The sequence below is a fragment of the Rhinichthys klamathensis genome, unplaced genomic scaffold (assembly GCF_029890125.1).
Source record: "Rhinichthys klamathensis goyatoka isolate OS25496 unplaced genomic scaffold, OSU_Roscu_1.1 h1tg000109l_1, whole genome shotgun sequence".
Lineage (NCBI taxonomy): Eukaryota > Metazoa > Chordata > Actinopteri > Cypriniformes > Leuciscidae > Rhinichthys > Rhinichthys klamathensis.
Genome location: NW_026606647.1, coordinates 598523 through 604522, shown reverse-complemented (window position 1 = coordinate 604522; position 6000 = coordinate 598523).

Sequence of the window (6000 nt, the reverse complement as noted above, 5' to 3'; positions counted from 1 at the left end):
GGGCTCTGGCTACACTCACATGCTCAACAGACTTCTCTCTGATTGGCTACAGTGCTCAACAGACTTCTCTGTGATTGGCTACAGTGCTCAACAGAGTTTTCTGTGATTGGCTACAGTTCTCAGCGCTGCAAACAGGAACGCTTGTAAACGTGGACCGTTTGAATGCAGCCGTGTATCTGCTTGTAGTTGTATCGTCTATGCTTGTATCTAATAAGTAGGCCTACTAATGAGTCTATCTAAATACTGTAGGCCTACTCAGTAAAACCGTGCAGAAAGACTGGTATCGTCACATTTGCACAATTTAATTATTTACTATGTATAAAATACCGGTATAGGCTACTTTTGACAAGACTACTTCACTGAGGTAAAGGGATAAGTATTAAGTTACACACTTGCACTTTTCTTTCGCAAGCCTCACCATTCTTCCTTTTCTTTTCATCAAAGAATCCTAGTATCACGTTTTTCACAGAAATATTAAGCAGTACAACCAGGGGCGTCATGCAAGCCAAAATTCTGGGGGGGGGGGGGGGGGCACAATCTGAGACGTTGCAATTGTTTTCTGACGGGTGATATGGATCATGTTAGGAGGGGTCAGGGGGTTTCTCCCCCTGAAATTTTTTTAAATTCTGGCTGCTAAACATACCATTTCAATGCTTGGGGGAGGGACAGAAATACCTTAACGGAGCTAGCAGCAACACTCCTCTATCTGATTCTGCTGCGTTCCAGGCAGGTTTTTGAGCACGTAAATCACGACTTCAAACCACGACTCACGACTTTGTAGCATTCCAGGCCAGTCACGCCAAACTACCTGAGCGCAATATACATACTTATTTTTTCAGACACATAACATTGTAATACATAATCGTGTGTGTATATACATACTTATTGTTTCAGACACATAACATTGTAATACATAATCTTGTGTGTATTATTATCATTATTATTATATTATTATTAATTTGACTGCAACGTTATATTGTCCTAAAGTGTATTCTCACTGTGTACCGCCTGCAGAAACACTGCATCCGTAGGGGCTGCCATTGTTGTTTTGTATGGTTTTGCGGGCTATGTGACGTCAGAACTCGTAACTGGGAGTACATCGATCTAGTACGAGTTCACGGGTGGGAAGTCACGGGTTTGACTGCCGTTCCAGTGCACTTTCACGGGTATAAGGTTGGAAAAACACGGGTTACAGGTTGCCTGGAACGCGGCATAAGTTAAAGTATCTATTTTGTAAGTTTATGTAAAAGACAGGTTGATGAAAGAACTGTAAGCTCAAATTCAAAAGCTTTTGAAGTTTACTTCATTAAAGCATGTTTACACACACACTTACTGTACACTTAGGCCTACTACACATGATTTTAAAAACAGTACCATTGCAGTTTTTATGTTATGATTTTAAATTGGTATGTGACCTAAGAACGATCTTACATTAAAAGGTAGCCTACAAGGTGCTGAGGTCTGACTTTGTGGTGCTCTGAAATTAAGTCATTTTAATATTAATATGTGATAAAGGACTTTGAAAGAAGTTTGACAGATTTCAGTGCTGAATAAGGTTAACACTACCCCGTTTATTTGAAAATGGTTAATATTTGACAGAAATGTAAAAAAGTAATCAAATCAAATGCAATATGTATAGCGATCTGTATAACTGTAGGGATTTGGGGGGTAGTCCTACTATGATATTAGACTACATTAAAAGATAATGAATTTCAAACCTGAACGAAACATATTTTTTTAATTCAAAGATCTAAGTCTGTCATTAGTCTTTAGTCTGCCAAAAAAAAAAAAACCCATTAAAATCATGAACTCAAATGTCATTGTGAAAAAAAATGTGTTACTGTTGTAACAGTGTGTAGGCTAAATCAGACCTTTCAGGCTATAGCCTAACGCTAATAAACCTTATGGCAAAATTATTATTACAACTAAATTGTCGGTCATTAGGAAAACTAAATAATTTTGTAGATGATTTGCTTTGTGTAGGCCTAACCCGACATCAGACATTATAAGGCCCGGACGAAGTTTTTTTTTGCACACAGTGACGCGACCAAGGGGGTAATCCATCGACCGGAAGTTGAAGTCGGCCGGGTGCCGCCATCTTGTAGCAGAACTTCACTTGCGTTAGCATTTCCATTGACTCCCATTCATTTTGGCGTCACTTTGACAGCGAATAACTTTACATCTGAGGCGTTTAAAGACTCCATTTGTCCATTATTTATTTCTAAAGAAACACGACAATGTATAAAAGGCTCCATTACCTTCTATGTTTCGTTATGGCCCCGTAGAAACAGATTTAGTAAAAATAGGCTAACGATTGCGTCATAACCACTGGACTCTCTGTCGCGCTGTACAGAAATTACCGTATAGACAGAAGTAGAAACTCGCGCGCAATCGGGGGGACGTCGAGGCATAAAGTCAAGGGAGAAGCCCATAGAGAGTTGTAAAGCTGCTCCTGCTGCAAGCTCATGGACAGCTAATACTCACGATCTCCGGCTCTGCAAGTTTTGGAAGGGAATGATTCAGATTCCTCTTGGCACAGCTACTAGAAGATTAACGTCTGTCAGACAGGTTGCTCACGTCATCAAGCTTAGTTTGAGTCGGTTTGAGTCTGCGCGTCAGGAACGGAAGTGCTCAAAAATCGCTAAAAATGGGCTTCAACTGTCTCAACTGAGTTCCAATGAGATGGCTCTGTCCATTTCTTTTACTGTCTATGGACGCGACCAATCAATCACTCCTTTAATGCGGCGTTCACACCAGACGCGAATAGCGCGTCAAATTCGCACCTACCGCGTCTAGTTATAGCCTACGCGTGAACACTTTGAATCCATTCGCGCGTCAAGAGCAAATGACGCGCGTAAAAAAACTAAAGTTCTCTTACGAGAGGTTCTCTCGTATTGCGTAAGCTAGCTTACGCTGCGGGAAAGATTCATCTTTGCTGAGAATTTGAAGCCAAAAAATTATTTCATAATTTGTATCCATTGACAACGCAGTTCCTCTGCGGCAGACCTTGAGCAGGCTAGCTAGCGGCTCATTGGTTCGCTCAGAGAGAACTGCTTAAGCCTATGGGAGAGCGGGGCTGAACCCGCTGCCAATGAGAAGCGCCCGCGCGCTCATTGCGTCATGGCCCGCCAGAATGGGCGTGGCTATGGTGTATATAACAGTCTCTCCCAGGCTTATATGTTGATTCATTTCATCTTCAGCGAGCTACACGCTTCTGCTGACTTGAGAAAAGCCGTCGCCGTCGAGAAGGCATCACTCTAGCGAGCTCCCGGACCCTGAAGAAGCCGGCCGTCTTCGCCACCTTCAGCCGCCCTGCAAGCTAGCGCCATCCGACGACTGTATCCCTCTCTCATTATCTAAAAGAGCGCGAGCGTCTTTTTAAAGATGCCTCGCTTCGCCTGCGGCTCTTGCCGCGCTCCTCTCGAGGACGGAGACCACCATGTCATTTGCGCTCTCTGCCTGGGATTCGAGCACGCGGCACTCGCCCTCGCTGATGGAGGATGCGACTTCTGTGAGAGCCTGCCGTTGTCGTCCCTGCGGGCACGACTTCTGGCGGCTAAATCCGCTCCCGCGCCGCCTCTCTCTTCGCCGCGGAAGAAGAAACGCCGCGCCCAGAGGCCGCCGGAGCCCCCTGCGGAACCATGCGGGCCGCCGCCGCCTCCCGCTTCCCGCTCTCCCTCCCCGCCCCAGCCGGACATACAGTTGCCGCCGAGTGGCCGCTCTGTCGCTTCCGATGACGCCGCGGAGGAGAAGGATTCCTGTTCACTGCTCGCGTCAGACAGTGAGGAATGGTCATCTCTCGGATCCACGAGAGAGTCGGCGGGGATCCGCGCCGGAATAGAGGAGGAACTAATGTGCCTCCTCTCACAGGCCGTCGAACGCCTCGGTCTCGAGTGGTCTCCTCCACCCGAGCAGGCCCCGAACCGGATGGACGGCAGCTTTTTTCATCGGCGCTCGACCCCCGCGTGCAACCGGGCCGCCCCATTCCTCCCTGAACTTCACACAGAGCTGACGAAGTCCTGGAATGCCCCACTCTCGGCCAGAAACCGCTCCGATATCTCCGCCTCGCTGCGCTCGGTGGACGGAGCCGCCGAAAAAGGTTATTCAGCCATGCCACCCGTTGAGGACTTGGTCGCCGCCCACCTCTGCCCGCCCTCTGCTAGATGGCGCTCTTCCCCCACGCTTCCTTCGAAAGCTTGCAGAGCGACCTCGAGCTTTCATGCTCGCGCCTATGCCGCCGCCGGTCAGGCCGCCGCGGCGCTGCATTCTATGTCTGTCCTCCAGGTGCTACAGAGCGATATTCTCCGTGAGTGGGCCGAGAGCGGTAGAACCCCCCCCTCCGCTGTCACGGATCTGAGAAGTGCTACGGACCTCGCCCTTCGCGCCACTAAAGCCGCCGCACAAGCTCTGGGGAGATGCATGGCCAGCCTTTGTGTATCCGAGAGACACTTATGGCTCACGCTCGCCGACATGGGAGATTCTGAGCGCGCCGCGTTTCTTAACGCGCCCCTCTCCCCGCCGGGCCTTTTTGGATCTGCTGTCACGGGGATCGTCGATCGCTTTTCCGAGGTCCAGAAAGCCATGAATTTGTTTCTGCCCCGCCGCGCTAGCTCTTCCGCAGGCCGCTCTCGCGAGCCTCCTGCCAGAGCCCCACCACAGCGCCCTCCTCCGCAGACTCAAACAGCCCAGCGCATACAGGGCGGCCGCCCTCGCTCTCGCTCTGACAGCCGCCGCAGACCGCCGCCCCCACGGGGTCCGCGACCCAAGATCACGCTGAAGCCTGATCATCAGAAGTCTGCCTAGCACAGTTAAGAAAACGACGGCGCTCTCCCGCTGCGGCCGGACCGCCGTCAAAGCTTCACCCTCTGCCAGTCCCCGTTGTTTCGGCGACGGCTGTAGTGTTTACCGCCACAAACAAGCCGGTGTCCCAGCCCGCTTGCGAGCGACAAAAAGCCGTTTTTACGGCTACCCAAATAAATCTCAAAAAGAGAAAATATGCCAGTTGTGTAGAAAATGTGCCCACAATCATGTGTTCACCCATACACACAAGCATAACATATCCCGTGTCTCTCTCAGAGCCCCCCCACATGAAGCGGGCACAGCCCGCTCTAGTATCAGAGAACATAAACACGCCCACGAGCTCATGCGCGTGTCCCCTCTCTGCTCGCTCTGTTTCACGGCCCATAGACTCCTCTCTGAGTGTAAGTCCCGTTGCCACACACATTCAAAGCGCGCCCACACACTGTGTCCAGCCTGCTATGTGCAGCAATCAGGGCGATATAGCCATTCGGCCACTAGCCGCATGCTCCAAAGCGTGGGAAGCCATTCCAGGCATTTCCCCGTGGGTGCTAAGCATTATAAAGAACGGCTATCTGCTACAGTTTCGCCGCCGCCCGCCTCGTTCGCGCGCTCGGCTCGAATCTACTGTCAGCCCGCTGGCCGCCAACACGCTCCGCTCAGAAATTGCGACGCTGTTGCAAAAGGGCGCTATAGAGAGAGTCCCGCCATCTATGACCGAGTCGGGGTTTTACGGCCGTTATTTTTTGGTTCCCAAGAAAGACGGCGGCCTCAGACCGATTTTAGATCTCAGGTTTTTGAACAAAGTGCTCATGAGGAGACCGTTCAAGATGCTCACTATCAGGAAACTCCTCGCGCAGGTGCGCCAGGGAGACTGGTTCAACTCTCTAGACCTGAAAGACGCCTATTTTCAGATCCAGATAAATCCCCGTCACAGGCCATTCTTACGTTTCGCCTTCGAGGGTCATGTTTATCAATACGCCGTTCTCCCGTTCGGCTTATCCCTGGCGCCCCGTACCTTCACGAAGTGTATGGATACGGCGCTCGCCCCCCTGCGGAGCCAGGGGCTGCGCATATTGAATTTTCTGGACGACTGGCTGATTTTGGCTCAATCACGGACGGAGCTTCTGTCGCACCGCGCAGTTCTCCTCGACCATCTGAAAACGCTGGGCCTCTCTTTCAACTGGACAAAGAGCTCCCTTC